Source organism: Stigmatopora argus, chromosome 11 (assembly GCF_051989625.1).
Source record: "Stigmatopora argus isolate UIUO_Sarg chromosome 11, RoL_Sarg_1.0, whole genome shotgun sequence".
Classification (NCBI taxonomy): domain Eukaryota; kingdom Metazoa; phylum Chordata; class Actinopteri; order Syngnathiformes; family Syngnathidae; genus Stigmatopora; species Stigmatopora argus.
This window is the reverse complement of record NC_135397.1, coordinates 11,961,899-11,976,692: the sequence shown is the minus strand read 5'-3', so window position 1 is coordinate 11,976,692 and position 14,794 is coordinate 11,961,899. Positions and strand designations below refer to the sequence as shown.

General features: G+C 38.1%; 1 protein-coding gene across 2 annotated transcripts in view; it reads left to right on the top strand.

Moving 5' to 3' along the window:
* The first annotated feature begins 13,378 nt into the window (after window positions 1-13,378).
* Window positions 13,379-14,794, top strand: part of crtac1b (cartilage acidic protein 1b) — a 29,609-nt gene continuing 28,193 nt past the window's right edge. For both annotated transcript variants that reach the window (XM_077613283.1, XM_077613282.1), the window contains exon 1: window positions 13,379-13,537. The gene's annotated coding sequence lies outside the window, so the exon portion shown is untranslated. The remainder of the gene's footprint in view (window positions 13,538-14,794) is intronic.

Here is a 14,794-nt window from a genome sequence, read left to right as displayed (position 1 = left end):
TGATAATCCAAGACTTTTTAAATAACTATTTTTTTTTCTTTTGGACCTGGTCTAAATATCCATGCTCACTTTCAAGCAGTCAAAAACAAACGTCTCCATTTATTATACATAGCATTGTCATTACATTAACCAGGAAATTCTATACGAAATACAGAGCACATTTGTCAACCTATTTATAAAAGTAAAACAACAAAAAATCAACAACACAAGTACTCCCTCTAATTCCAAGGTGTTGTATGTATGCTAATGCAATATTCTACTAATACATACTGTAAACTATAATATATTATCTTTGTCATTTAAAAAAGGCCTTTACTTACGTTTCAATGTTAACAACATTGTGTGTTTGCTGTCACTTATGTACAATTGCTATTTTTATAGTCTGTTCTATGTGTTATTTAAAATGCCACACAGTTCTGTCAATGTTCACCATATTACTGTATATTCCACTGTATAAGTGTAGCAACCCAATGACCAGTGAGAGTGTGAGCCAAAAGGTGCTTCTCCCAAATTTCATTCACAGAAAGCAGAGCTCTCAGGGACTTAGAAGTCTTTTTACATGTGATTAATTGCATTTTGCTGTGATGCACACATACACACACACATACATAGACAGGCAATTCTTACCATCTGTACCTCATCATTTTTTTCTTTGGTGCAAATGTATGATGGTGATCATTGTATTTGTGCTTGAGGAAACCAGAGGTATTGTAAGTGTGGATATACACTGGCTGAGTCTCTTTAAATCACCATCGATTCATCATGACTGTGAATCAATAAAACTTCATTCTCACACATTAAGTTGTTGTTTATTTACTACATCCCTACTTTTGAATTTTTGTTTGTTTAAATGTTGTGGTCTGAAAGTTGTGAATGAGTGAATGGTTTTTGGGTTGTACCTTTGTCGCAACATAGCTTTTTTTCCTAGAGAAAAGTTACTCCCAACTATTTGCAGTGTTTTTGGTATCCAACCCAGTAATGTTAAGAATAAAAAAAATAATTGATACTAGTTGTGAGAATATCACTAATTTTACAGTAAAACAAGGGTACTTTGTGAGTCATAAAATTAGTTACTGTTTTCATATTAATTAATGTTTTTTTTACTATGAACAGAAAAATGTCATTTGAGAGAAAAGCTCTCATTTTACAGCAGTAACCTTCTTTGACAAGTGGGGGTTGTGAGTGGGGTGGTTATCTTAATAAGTCAAGCAACACCTTTTGGAATCCATGCCTACGTGTCTTTGAAATTCAGTCATTCATTTATTTTCTCTACCGTTTATCCTCAGGCACCAGGTAGGGAACACCCTAAATTGGTGGCCAGTCAATCGCAGCGCACAAGGAGACAGACAAGCATTCACGTCCACACTCAAACCTAGAGGCACAACCAGCCTACCATGTAAGCCCGAGGAGAACAACTTCTCACATGAAGGTCCAAACCTGGGATTGAATCCTCGATCTCAGAACTGTGAGATCGCTGTGTTTAACCACTCCTCACAGGCTGCCCCTGGATTATAAATTTTATCAAATATCAACAATATCAATACCAACAAACATGCTTTGTCGTTATGGCTGAATAGCTTCCCATTCCTCTACCTCATAACTGATAAAAGTCGAATTGTGGCAACTAGTCTCCTTTAGTGTTTTGATTTAGTCAAATATGACTCCAACACTTAGCTAACGTCAAATAATCCGAGAATCAATTTGGATAAACATTTGTTGAATCAATTCACATCATTATTCATCAGGAATAAATCAATATGACTTTCTCACATTAAGTTGTCGTATGTTTCCTATTGATTTATGCAGACAATTTGTCTGTGTATATTTCTCCTGATTGAACAAAATAAATGATGCTGTGTTGGTTAATGTTTGCATTCCACCTGCAGACTGATTGACCATAATGTGCTGTTTTGGACCCACAGAAAATGACTGGGACCAAATTACAAACTTACTTTTGACTTCATCTTTTGCCAACAGCGCCTACCGAACTACCTGACAAACTATTTGAGCAACACAAACACAGAGAGTGTCCTGGAAGTGATGACCAAACCCATCATATCATAACAAGTAGAAAGTGGGCGTCTGGGAAGGAAATGTAATAACAGCATGTTTGACTTCCTCTCAGTTGACAAGTCCACCCCAAAATAAAACAAGGTCTGTGAAGTGGTCGCTTCCCGAAGGGCATCAAACAGTTGCTTGGTAAACAAGACCAATGCGGAGAACCTGGTTCACTGCATTCACTCACCTTGGAACAAGCTAAATTTACCTCCAAACACAACTGTTGGGAACTTGGAGATGAGAGTTGTTGTTTAGTTATAGACCGACAAAGCAGTCACATTCACACCAGAAGCAACTATATGGCCCAACTTATACTCTGCAGCTACCAAAATTGGTTAATACCCTGCTCCCAGCATGTACCGTATTTTTAAAAAGGGCAGGTATCTCCATGGCATGTCTATCATTACAGTAATATAACCTAGCATACTACTATCAGTATTAACTCATCTGAAATATAGCACTTGTTGAAAAGTTATCCAATGCAGAAGAATAAGATGCAAAACACCCAGAACACTTTTAATCTCACTTCCTGGTTGGCAGTGAATGTTTTTATTCCTACTTGGCCACCCCACCCTGACCTGCCCGATGGGGACCACAGACAGCTCCACAATGGAAGGACTGTGCGCGAGCTGTGAATGACAGACCTGTCCATACAAGCTACATGGAACCCCTTGGATGTCATGCAAAGAACTAAACTGCATAGCACATTTTTGCCATCATCTCATTCAGAGGCAATGTTCCATGCTTAGCACACACATACATCTATTTGGGAATGGAGCGGTGGAGGAGGAGGAGGGGTTAGATTTTTGTGATTAAACAGATTGCTGCTCCCACTTGACAGCCAACTGGCAACTTTCATTTTTTGAGGCCCCATGTTCACTCTAATCGCATTCAAGCATTTTGCTTGTTTTCTATTTACACGCTACGTGGGCATGCTTGCAAGCCAGCCAGCTAAAGAAGAATGAAACTCAGTCACTTGTAACTTTTAATATGCAATAAAGCTCATCCTCAAAGGCTGTTAGGAAGCATGTTTATTATGTGTGCCACGTAATGTTGAGTGAAGACCACAAATGCGTCTTAGCATTAAACCAAAATTAGAGTTGTTCAGACTAAGGCTGGGTGACAGTGATGGCCTATAATATCACATAGCACCAACTTGGTGATGAAACCGTTTCCAATTTTCTCAGGTGAACCTGTTAGTGGGAAGTGGGGGAAAATTCTCGAAAAAAAATCCCATCCTCGTTCACATTTTTTTTCTCATTCTGTTGCATTTTGCTGAAATGCTTGACTTAAAATATATCGTCTGTGATTGCACTTTTTAAAATCTGCAAAGAAAGGACAGGATACATCAGAGGTTAGACAGGACATTAGAAAATATTCACATCTAATTCTTGAATGCTGGGACTGTGTCTTTTGTATGGCAGAACAGGTCTGTTTGTAGATATTATGATTATAGCTGACTGAAAGAAAATTAAACATTCTGTTACAAATGTTAAACACAACATTGCATTAGGTCGAACATAAAAACATCTTTAATGTACATGCTATGTAAACATTTTTTCTGGAAAAGATTCAAATAAAAACATTAATTTGTTGTCATTGTGATCATTGAGGAGCTTGCCAGTTCAAGAGGGCTCTGGGTGACGTTTTGGCCGTGAACCAGTGACAACACCGCGTTTTTGCTTACACATTTCTTGTATCTTTGTTACATGGCCCTTAGCCTTGCGCTTTTTCTTGCCAATAAATTGAATTAAATTGAATTGAATCTGTCACCATCTGTCACTGTCAACACTTAGAGTCAAACAATACAGACTACATTCACGCTCACATTCATACAAAGGAGCAATTTAGAGTGTTCAAAGTACTGCACAACCCAGACCGGGGGTGAAACATGCTAACTCCACATATTGACAACTAACCTGGGATCGAACCCATGACCCCAGAACTGAGGACGACACACTAACCACTCTGTCGCTTGGCCGCGTGATCACTACAGTGAACAGCTAGCTATTCAAAAGTTACCACTCAAGAGCAGGTGTCTATTTTTAGAATATCCCTAATATTTCTTTTTCATATTTAATAATAATTCCCCCCAATATTTGACTCAAATCTGGGGTTACAATTCCTTTCTACCTGGCCGCCTTCAACAGATTTCGGTGCAAACGCTTGTGAGAGCCTACACGTGCTACCCAGACTCCTTCCTACACCCTGACAATTACTGCTATATATACCAGTCCAAATGAGAGCCACGAACCAGCCTGATTACAGGGTAGAGGAGCAGTAAAGTGGTGCAGAAAGGGGTGGTGGTGGTGGTGGTGGTGCTGAAGAAAGTGAAAAGAAATGGAGTGGGATGGAGGGGAGAAGAATAAGGAGGGATGCAGATGAGCACCACAAGAAGGAAGAGAGTGACTGAATTTTGGCAGAAAATTGTATCAGGTTTCATAAATCACAGTGTGTTTGCAGGGGTGTTCTTTGAGCCCAAATAGTTTCCTTTTAGAAAAAATTAGAGGGGCATGAATCAATCAAAGGGCTGAGGGCACACATGGAGGGATTTTTTTTCTTATTTTTTAAGAAAGCCTTCACCATAGTAATGACCCTGGCCGACTGTGTGCTTTTCAGACGGCATTTTATGACAGAAATGTGTGTTAATGTGTTGCATTGAGATGTGCTGCCATCTTCTGGCACTGAGGAGTTTTGGCTAAATAGATTGGCTTTAATGGTAGTGTGTGGACCTCAATCACTGCAATTTAAGTGATGGTACCATGGATAAAGCAAAATAAATAAATTCTCATAAGGCACACCTGTGAAGTGCTGATCATTTCAGGTGACTTACCTCTTGCAGCTCATTAAGAGAATACCAAACACGCGCACAAATGTAATCTGAGGAAAGGATGGCGGCATCGGTGAAGCACGTTTTCAATTATTTCACCATTTTTTGTACATAAGTCTATGTGCTCATGCATAGTTTTCTAAACGTTCAGGGTGATTCCACAGTGCAGTAATCATGAAAATACAGACAACGCAACAATAGTAATGTGTATTGAAAAATTCTTGAAAAATTGTCTTTAATTTAAAGTATATTTGGTTCCACATTTAGAAATGCGGCTTAGCGTATGGATAGGCATTAAAACATTTATTAGTGTGTATATTAAGCATGTTCATGAACAGAATGTTTGAGACAGATACCTACACCCTTAATCTTGGCACTTCCCTTTGCTGTCAATCAGAGTGCCCACTGAGTGCTCATCTTCCCAAGGTGAGGCAGCACACATCCACAAGAGGATTTATTACATAGGAAGTCATGTCACAGCAGAATTCCCCTCATGTGATGTATTGAGGTGCTGACTTTAACTCGTGGCTCCAGTGATGAGCTTTGTACTTGTACTAAATTGATCTGTCAAAATATTGTGGAAAAACAGGGAAGTCCATTCTGGATCTACCCACCATTCCTGTTAAGGGCGGTATGGGGGGAAAAAAGACTGTATATTAACCAACAGAGTACTTTCTATCTTAAGGGGGGCATATGCCCCACCTCACTCCAGTGGATTGCATAATTGGAAGGATCTTGGCAAGAAGATAGCATTTCAATGGGCTTGTACTCCAAGGGCATGCAGATAAGAAGAGGCTGCAGGGCTCTACAAGTCCAGAATGGGGTCAGTGCATCGAGGTAATGACACAGTAGAATGGCTGTTGACTCACATACAAATTACAACTAAAAGTGATCACTACCGTATTGTGTGCTCAGAGCTTTAGAGGATGCTCCCCTTGTTTTCTAAGTAAGGCCAAGATGCATTTTGGTTATCCTCTCCCACTTACTTGGACGAATAAGACGGCAGAGGTATAGCCGATATCTACAATGCTATCATAAATTGGCACAACATTCAATCAGTAGTCTGGGTCAACTGCAAGTAAGCATTTATGTTACCAAAAAACAGTGACAAATGCAAAACACTCTGCTAAAACATTTCAACAGATCTAAACATGCTAAATTAAATTGTGTAAGAATTAAAATAATATTCTAGACAATTATGAAATGAAGGGATTTATATTACAGTTGTCATTATGTCACTTATGTCAGTTTTTAACAACTGGAAAAAAATCATAACAGTATATTTTAAGTTAACACAAAAGTCAATAGCCAGTATAACAACAACAAAATTGAAGGACTGAATTATTCCAAGTATTAAAACGTGTGCAGTGTCAAAAATATTCAAGTTTCTGCATGCTCACATGATGAAGACACGCTTGTAGTCTCTGTATAATTTTACAGTGATTATATAACCAGGGAACGTCTCATATCTCAAAGTTATGTTGAACTGAACTTCATCATAACTATGGTATTTTTTTTTAACTGAGGTTTCAGTTCTTTTTCCGTGTTTCCGAAGCACAGTATTGAGATAAAACAAAGTACAACCTCATGTTTGGCCAACACGCATGGAACATTGACATTAACGGTACTCAACTTCTACAAACAAAACTTAATGCAAACAGACTTTAATTTGACAATTTCATTATATAAATTTTTATTCTGTGTTTTTAGTTTAGAGTGGAAAAAAAAAGTTCAGGTTGATTGCAAAATCAAACACACAACAAAGTATAATATGGTAATTGAGGGTGTTTTCAACCGCCTGCATATAGTAAGCTGGGACTGTCTCCATCAACCATGCGATACTCGTGAGGATAAGTGATAAAAGATGAATGAAATATATATATCATTATGTTATATTTAAATATCTGCTCAGTAATTGGATCGGGACTTGTTATTGGCAGATACTCTAAGATAAGCGAATTGAATCGAGTCCACCCTAATCGTAATTAGATATATTTAAAAGCCTCAGCAATTAAATTAGAGAGTTCTTAAATGGATGTGTCTGCAAACAGATTTTAGAGAAGTCTGGGATGAAAAATGAATGGGTAGATAGTTCAGTAATTAACAAAGAGAGTAGTCAGAGATTAAGTCTGGTCCTTTCTAACTCTCCACCCCCAACCCCACTTATTATTTTCTTTTAATTCTATTCTTACATCCTTCCACATTATTTATTCGCTCTGTCATAGCATTCTTGTGGTTATGGATGTCATGCACCCACACCATGCTTCTCGATCAATGGGCCTGAAATTAAAGCAAAAAATGAATTTCCGCAGTGTTGGACTCGTGCACGCCTGAAAAGAAATTAGCTTGCCGGGAGAGCGCCTATTTACCTGACGACAGAACAACAGGAGAACTCGAGGCAGAATGAAGCCTGCAGTACTTAGGGGTTGACTAGCCGACTGTGAGATGACATTTTAAACAAGTTTCTGTTCACAGTTAACCCCCCCCCCCGTCTTATATAATAAACGAAGAAAAATCGAAATAATTATCCAAGATATTAGAACTCCACAGGTAAGAGTGTACATGTAATGTACCACCCTTTGATTCTGACTTGGGTATGTAAATAATGTAGTCTGAGCTCAATATGAAACATTATTCATTGCTCCCTTCAACAGTGTGTATGTAGATATGTAATGACACTCAATGAAAGGCTTGCTGGCATTTAATAAATAAAAATGGACTTTTGTTTTGGTGCATCTATTCAAATAATTGTTTTTGGATGGATGCGACTGCGTATGAATGTTTACATTTTTATTGTAAACAGGGATGTTATCAGAAATAATTTTAAAATACAGGAAAACATGTTAAAATGTAACACTGTACATTTCAGTTTATTATCTGAAAACTAACACAATTGGAACATAACAAATTACATGTTTGTATTTCATTGGGCATGTGGGATCCATTTGATGATGTTTCTCGTGAGCAAGCTAATGTTAACAACAACAAAAATACAGACACAATGTTTTCATTTTTTTTGTTTGTTTTTTGTTTTGTTTTTATACGAGTGTGCCTCCAGCTTCCTTTTATCGGAGATCGACACACGCTTTATTTCCTCCCTTGCTTCCCTCGTCTCTCATTTTTTAATCGATTCTGCTATTAGTAGGAAAGATTCACAGAGGGAGGATGAAGGGACAAAGGTGGCTTGACAGGCTTCTTTATCTCCCAAAAGCCAAAGTTTGCTTCACATCAGTCAGGAGGCGGCCACTGTCACTATAAAGTGAGCCTACTCCTAATGTACTGGATTAATTGCCTCCTCTCCTCCTCTAAGAGAAAACTCACAATTAGAAAAAAACAAAACAACAACAAACTGAACTGATGTGAAGTTCTCAGGGAAAGTCAACATGAATCAATAAGAAATATTTGTTACTTCAAAACTAAATAGAAGTACTGTATAAGAACATTTTTTGTCCCTCAAAATACTTCAATTTTTAAAGTAATATTTTAACATACTTAAATTTCTAAGGCATTTCACTTGAAATGATTTCTTTTGCTCAAACCTGACATATTTCCCCCCAATTATTCTTCAGAGGTTGGGTTTTCCAAATCATTTTGACAAATCTTCAGTGAATCTTCCAAACAGTCTTAAAGCAAATGAAGGACCGTCACTCGACATTAGCAGAGAAGGCGAGGAGGTGCTCCATCACTTGTGGCAAGTTGTCAATAAAGGTTAACGTGTAGAACACAACAGTAATACCTGGAGGCGACTTGTATTTCTTTTGTGAGCCAACGATGCAAACATAATGTGACACCAGGTCCTGAGTTTACAGTCAGATCGTCAAATATGGAAGGAAATTGATTCTTGTGATTGTATTGCGTTTCTTCATCAATCAAAGACATTTCTATATTTCCTGCTCTTTCCCTCAAAGCATTCTTTTCCTAATGTCACCCCCCATCACCGTGTCACAACGGCTGCACTCCTTCGCAGCTATCTATTTGCTTTATTTCCTGAGATCAGCTATAAAGAACAAACACCATTAAGCCAACCAATCAATAAGGAAACATCAGCGCTCTGTGCTCCCCCTCTCCATGCAAAAATAGATTTACGTCAGCACGGGTGATATAAATCACATATTCATACATTAAATTAAAAATTTTGATTGATAGTAATGTGAGGAGTGTGTTATATGTGCCAGAGACTGCGAAAACAATGTTTTATTGGTGCAATTCTTCAAAGTCGTGGGAAGATGTCAAACTCAGGCACATGAATTGTTGCTTTGGGTTGGAGAAAATTGACACTTAAGCAACAGTATGATGCAAATAATTAACTTTTAGAGCAGACACAAAAAAGTTCCTCCCCCACACCAGAATACTAACAATTGATTTTTTTCATGGTTCTTTAACCCCTATGTAGGGTATCAGTGTGGAGTTTGCAGGATCGGGGTCTTTGGGTAAGTGACACCTTATGGGATATACCTAGATTGTGTCATGCATTATAGGGCTCAGTGGTGATGGGAGCTTTCTACATGAGAAATATTGCAGTGTTGCATAGGGCAGAGTGGAAAAGGTGTGCAAGGGATGGGGGAAGGGGGGCTGGAGGTTGGGAGAGTGGGAATGCCAAGGACATTTAGGAGAACTGTCAGGGGAAGTCTGATCTATTGTGGACCCTGTTGGCTGAATCTATATTTAAGCACGGGTGTGTGCTGTGGATTCAAGTGTAGTAGTCACACAAATGCACGCTGCAACACATGCGCTCGCACCCCTGGAGGCTCAAGTACAGGCAGCCCTCACTGCACAGGTTCAAAGATGTGAACTGGAGCTCATTCATTCGGAAAATCAGATGTGTGTGCGTAGATATATATATATATATATATATATATATATATATATATATATATATATATATATATATATATACATATATATATATATATATATAATATATATATACATATACATATATATATAATATATATATACATATACATATATATATAATATATATACATATATATATATATATATATATATATATATATATATATATATATATATATATATATATATATATATATATATATATATATATATGTAACACATAACAACAAAAAGGGGTAAATGGATTTTCATTTGTATTAGGCTGTGTAATTTTCGCATGAAATGTTCAGAAGTTATATTGGGAAACACTCAAGTGAAGATGGAAATTATGCAGGATGCAGCTTACATCTGTTGAAGCATCTGTTTAAATTCAAGTCATTCGACGTTAAGATTACTTCATGTAAGGTCGACGAGAGTGCGCAGTAGCAGTGCTTTGTTGCATACATCAAGCACTTGAAAGTCGGGGGAGCTGAGTGAGAACCTTAATAAAGGTTAAACCTTAATTACTCAATATAGGGTTGTTGAAGCCAATCTTATTTGATATTTCACGAAAGGCGCAGTAAAACCTGAACTGGCTGCCAGGCAGTCACCGGGCACAGAGACTGAAGACAATTACAAATTGCATTCATACTGTCAGCAAATTGAGCCAACACGCAGTCAGTAACAGTCATGAACATATACCATAATCTAATGAACATTTGCTACAACAACATTTCTATCATCACTCCTGTGGCTGGCTTCCACACATTGAAAAGGTTACAACAGACAAAAGTTCATAAGTCAGGCCATCATAATTAGGATCCCCTGTCAATAGATTTCATTATAAGGCAACATATATACAGTATAAAAATGTGAAATTCCCATGTCATTTCTATTACCGGGTTTGTCAAATTTGAGCATTAGCATTCTGAGCGGGGCATTGTTGCTTCAAATATAAAATTTACTAAATTACCTACTGTAATGTGGTGCCTGGTGGCTGTACAGGAGGTGCTCAATGCATCCTGCTTATAAAAAAACCTCTAGCTTCGGGTACCGGAGGTCCCCTCTAACGAGGCGTTAGACCTACTGCTGTAGTACTGTCACAGTCGAGCTGCACTGAGGCTAACCAGCATGCCTGTTAGCCAGGAGAGTGAATGCTAGGTGATCCTGGCAGGGGAATGTGTGGCATGGGGACCATTACTTGAAGCTTAACGATATGACTAGAGTTCTTCCATTGCACCGCAGAGGGGATTCATCATGCTGCTGGTGCTATACATTTTTCAATGGCCCTTAAAGTAGGAGAGGGGTGTGGGAGGATCACCCTTTCCCATTACCTTTCTTACCTTGCGCTTCATTCATCCCTCATTTTCAGCCCAAGAAGCTCTATTTTAAAACCTAAGAGGAGAAAAAGGGCCATGACCCCAGCAACTACCGAATGGGAGGTAGAGGTAGAAGGTGTCAGAGGACGGTCACAAACCACAACACCTAGTCTTCAATTAGTGTCAATGTCTCTTCCCCCCTGCAAACATACTCACTGCCTTATAGCCACTTATTGCTGTCACTGACTTCTGTCCACTGGTGAGGGATATCTTTTAAAATGTAATAAACAGACAAAGGTGTAATCCATCCATTTTCCTCTGCTCATCCAGTGTACGTAGGGTCACAGGAAAGATGCAGTCGGTCTCAAAAGATTGAATAAAGTCATACTACAAGCTTGATTGGTTGATACTCAGTCACAAGTTATATGTGAGGACCAACAACCACTCAAACTAACTAAAGCACTGACTGGTTTAGATTTTAATTGATATATTTCAAGACCCAAAGAATATATTGTGTTTCATTTGTATTTATCCACACTAAAGTACCACATGAAAAGTATTAAGGAATTAAGGGTAGAAGATATCAATTCACTATAACCCTATTCACCTAATTTGGAGTATAAAAAATAGAAGAACAACAGCTTTTTGAGGAAAATTAACATTAGTCACCCACAACGGTGACTTTGACAGCATTGTCTTTTGCTTTAAATGACACTGCAAACATTGTCATCACTGTTGGTGTAGTGCTACACTCACCTGCCGTGAGCACCAACCAGCAGCTCAGGAATTCTTCCCAGTGATGGTACGAATGTGACTGCTAATGGTTGTCTGTCTTCGTATGTGCCCTTTGACTAACTGGCGATGTGCGAGGTATGTATGCGCCTTTTACCTGCAGTCAGTCGGAATAGGCTCCAGCACCCATTACCACGACTAGGAGAAAACAATATTAAAAATATATGATGAATTGATATCACCAGTAACCCAAATTGTTACAAATCAACGAACATCTTTGTTGGTTCCAGTGTAACTGATGGTAAACTGTGTTTGAAGTTTTTTATTATTCCATCTAAATTTTCAAGGACGATTCGAAATCCAAACAAAACTGAAGTAGGCTCAGTATCTCTTTTTCTCCACAGGAAATGAATGCGATCCGAAATGTAGTTGGAAGAAACCAGGAAATGGCAAGACGTCATCCTTTTCGGCCTTTTATATTATGTTTCAGCGTGAATTTTAACATTTTTATGAAGTTTCTTTATTTATTCTTAATATAAAAAACGCGATGTACTGAAGCCGCGAAGTGGTGAAGGATCACAGTACTACATTGTGACATAAAACTGACATTTTGGTGTTTGCGTTGAATAACTCATGCCTTTGAATTTAGACCAATAGATCTCACACAATAACAGTGGAGATGGAGGAGCACCGCTTTATGACCTCAGCACTTTCAGTTTGAAGCCTTCCAGCACCAGCCACTTTTAAATTATGGTGGGAAACGTCCTTGGGATGTGAACATCTCATTTCCAAGGGGCTCGGCATGACACATTCACACACACACACACACACACGCACACACAATCCCAGGCATACAGCAGATTATACTTGGTGAAGCATGACATAAGAATAATACCTCTGGCTACTGAAATCTGCAAATACTGTCATCATTTAATAATATCTCTTTTTCTTGATTTTATTTGACGCCATACAAACACACGCACGGACATACTGTTATTTGGTTGCTATTGTGATTGTTTTACTATACTATAATCACCTTTACTTGTATTCATCCTCAGCTTCTTAACACACGTGTGAAAGGCAGTTTGAAAATCTGAAATTATGGTAAATTATGGTATATATGTCTATTTACATATTTTAAGGTTTCAAAGGCTGTTGTTACCTTGCATTATGCTCATATCTTTTTTATATAGTCAGAAAAAGATCTAAATTGTCCATTTTTCCCCACTGTAGGACTTTCAACAAGTATTGTTACCTGAATAACTGTCAAAATTGCCAATGTGGCATATGTAAATTAACATAATTGTACGCTCGCATGAGTGACACACATACTCATTGCGGCGGCACGTATTCAAACCCATCGAGCGTAAGTAAAGAGCAGAAGTCAAAGATCCTGTGTTGTGGTTCAAAAACATGAAACAGTCGCAACTGAAGCTCGTCTTCCTCCGTCCAGCTGATCTCCACACTGAACATCACTGAGTGAACACCTGAGAACACGCCCACTACAGCATATCCAGCTCCTCATTGGCTGTCTACTTTAATATTCACCGAGTTTCTCGCCGATTGGCCCCAATCATTCCCCGTGAAATTTCATAAAGCAAAACCTTTAGAATTTGAGTAAAGGGAATAAGTGTCAAGAAAAAAGATAAGACTCCCGTGTTATAACAGTGGAACCCAGAGCACAATAAACCGAGGATACAGACTCATATGCTGCCTTCCGCTGGAGGTTTTTGTTGGAGTTTAAAGCCCCCTCCCTTCATCTGTGAGTACCTCAATTGCTGCTGCCTTTCACTTAACGCAGGAGACGCGCTGAAATAAATAAACTACATTAAACTAGTTCATGATTCAACAGGTTTATGTAATTGAATGCATGCGTATAGTGTAAATATCGCCGCTTATTTACTCTGCGATCCGCTGTTTTACATACATTAATTTTTAAGGAAAATGTATTGACGCTGTAAAATAAAGATTCCTCTTAGTATTGATATATGTTGGTTGTAAATATATTTTTATGCTACCGTTGTGCATTAAACGATGCGATTAAAAAGTGTTGTTTATACTTTAAATCACTGTTTTTATTTTTATTTTTTTTTATAATTCTTAATCTTATTAATTTACAAACGCGCATGGTTCATGGATATTCGAAAGTTCCTTGTTCTTTGATACCCAATTATTAATGAGTAAATCATTAGAATACTTCATTTTTACCTCACAGCATGCTGTTAAATGTTATTTACATACACGTGGTTTTACATATAAAGTGCATTTTTAAGGCTTGTTTGAGTGATTTCGGCAAGTAGACCAATAATAATAAAATGATCAAAAATTAAAATTAACTTTTACACTATTTTAAAGTCCCTCAAATTAAATATATTAATTACAATTATTGTGAGGTTTTGCTCATAGATTATATTATATTTTATGTTTGAGATAAAAAAAAGGGGATTCTTTTGGCAGTATTGAGTGTCTGGTGATTTCAGAGTGCCATAGAGACACTTTGCTCCCTCACGGATAAAATACAATTTAACTTTAACGTGACTGTTGACGATTTAATGTCCCCCGCCTGGTGCCCACAGTTAGCTGGGATAGACTCCAGCACCCCCCACGACCCTTGTGAGGATTAGGGGTTCGGAAAGTGAATGAATGACTGTTGATTACTGTGAGTTAAAATTAAGTGTAATTAGCTGGGACTCATCCGAGGTGTTTGTGTGTGTGTGTCAATGTGCAGCAGGGGTGTCCTTCACAGTAAAGAGATCCTTGTGAGCGTGTTTTGAAAGTGAACATCTTCACTGGCTCTTTGTCGCAGTGTTATCAGGATGAGAGCTGAGCATGAACGCTCCACAAGGCACATGCTGATGCTGCACGCTGCTGTAATGGCCTCTTAATGCCAGTATAAATAACCCAAAGTGAAAACATTTCTCGGGCCTGAGACGACAATTTTCCCGGGGCTATTTCATGCATTTCATTGTTATACTTAAAAAAAAAAGTTTTTTGTTCGCACACACAAGGGGAGGAAGAT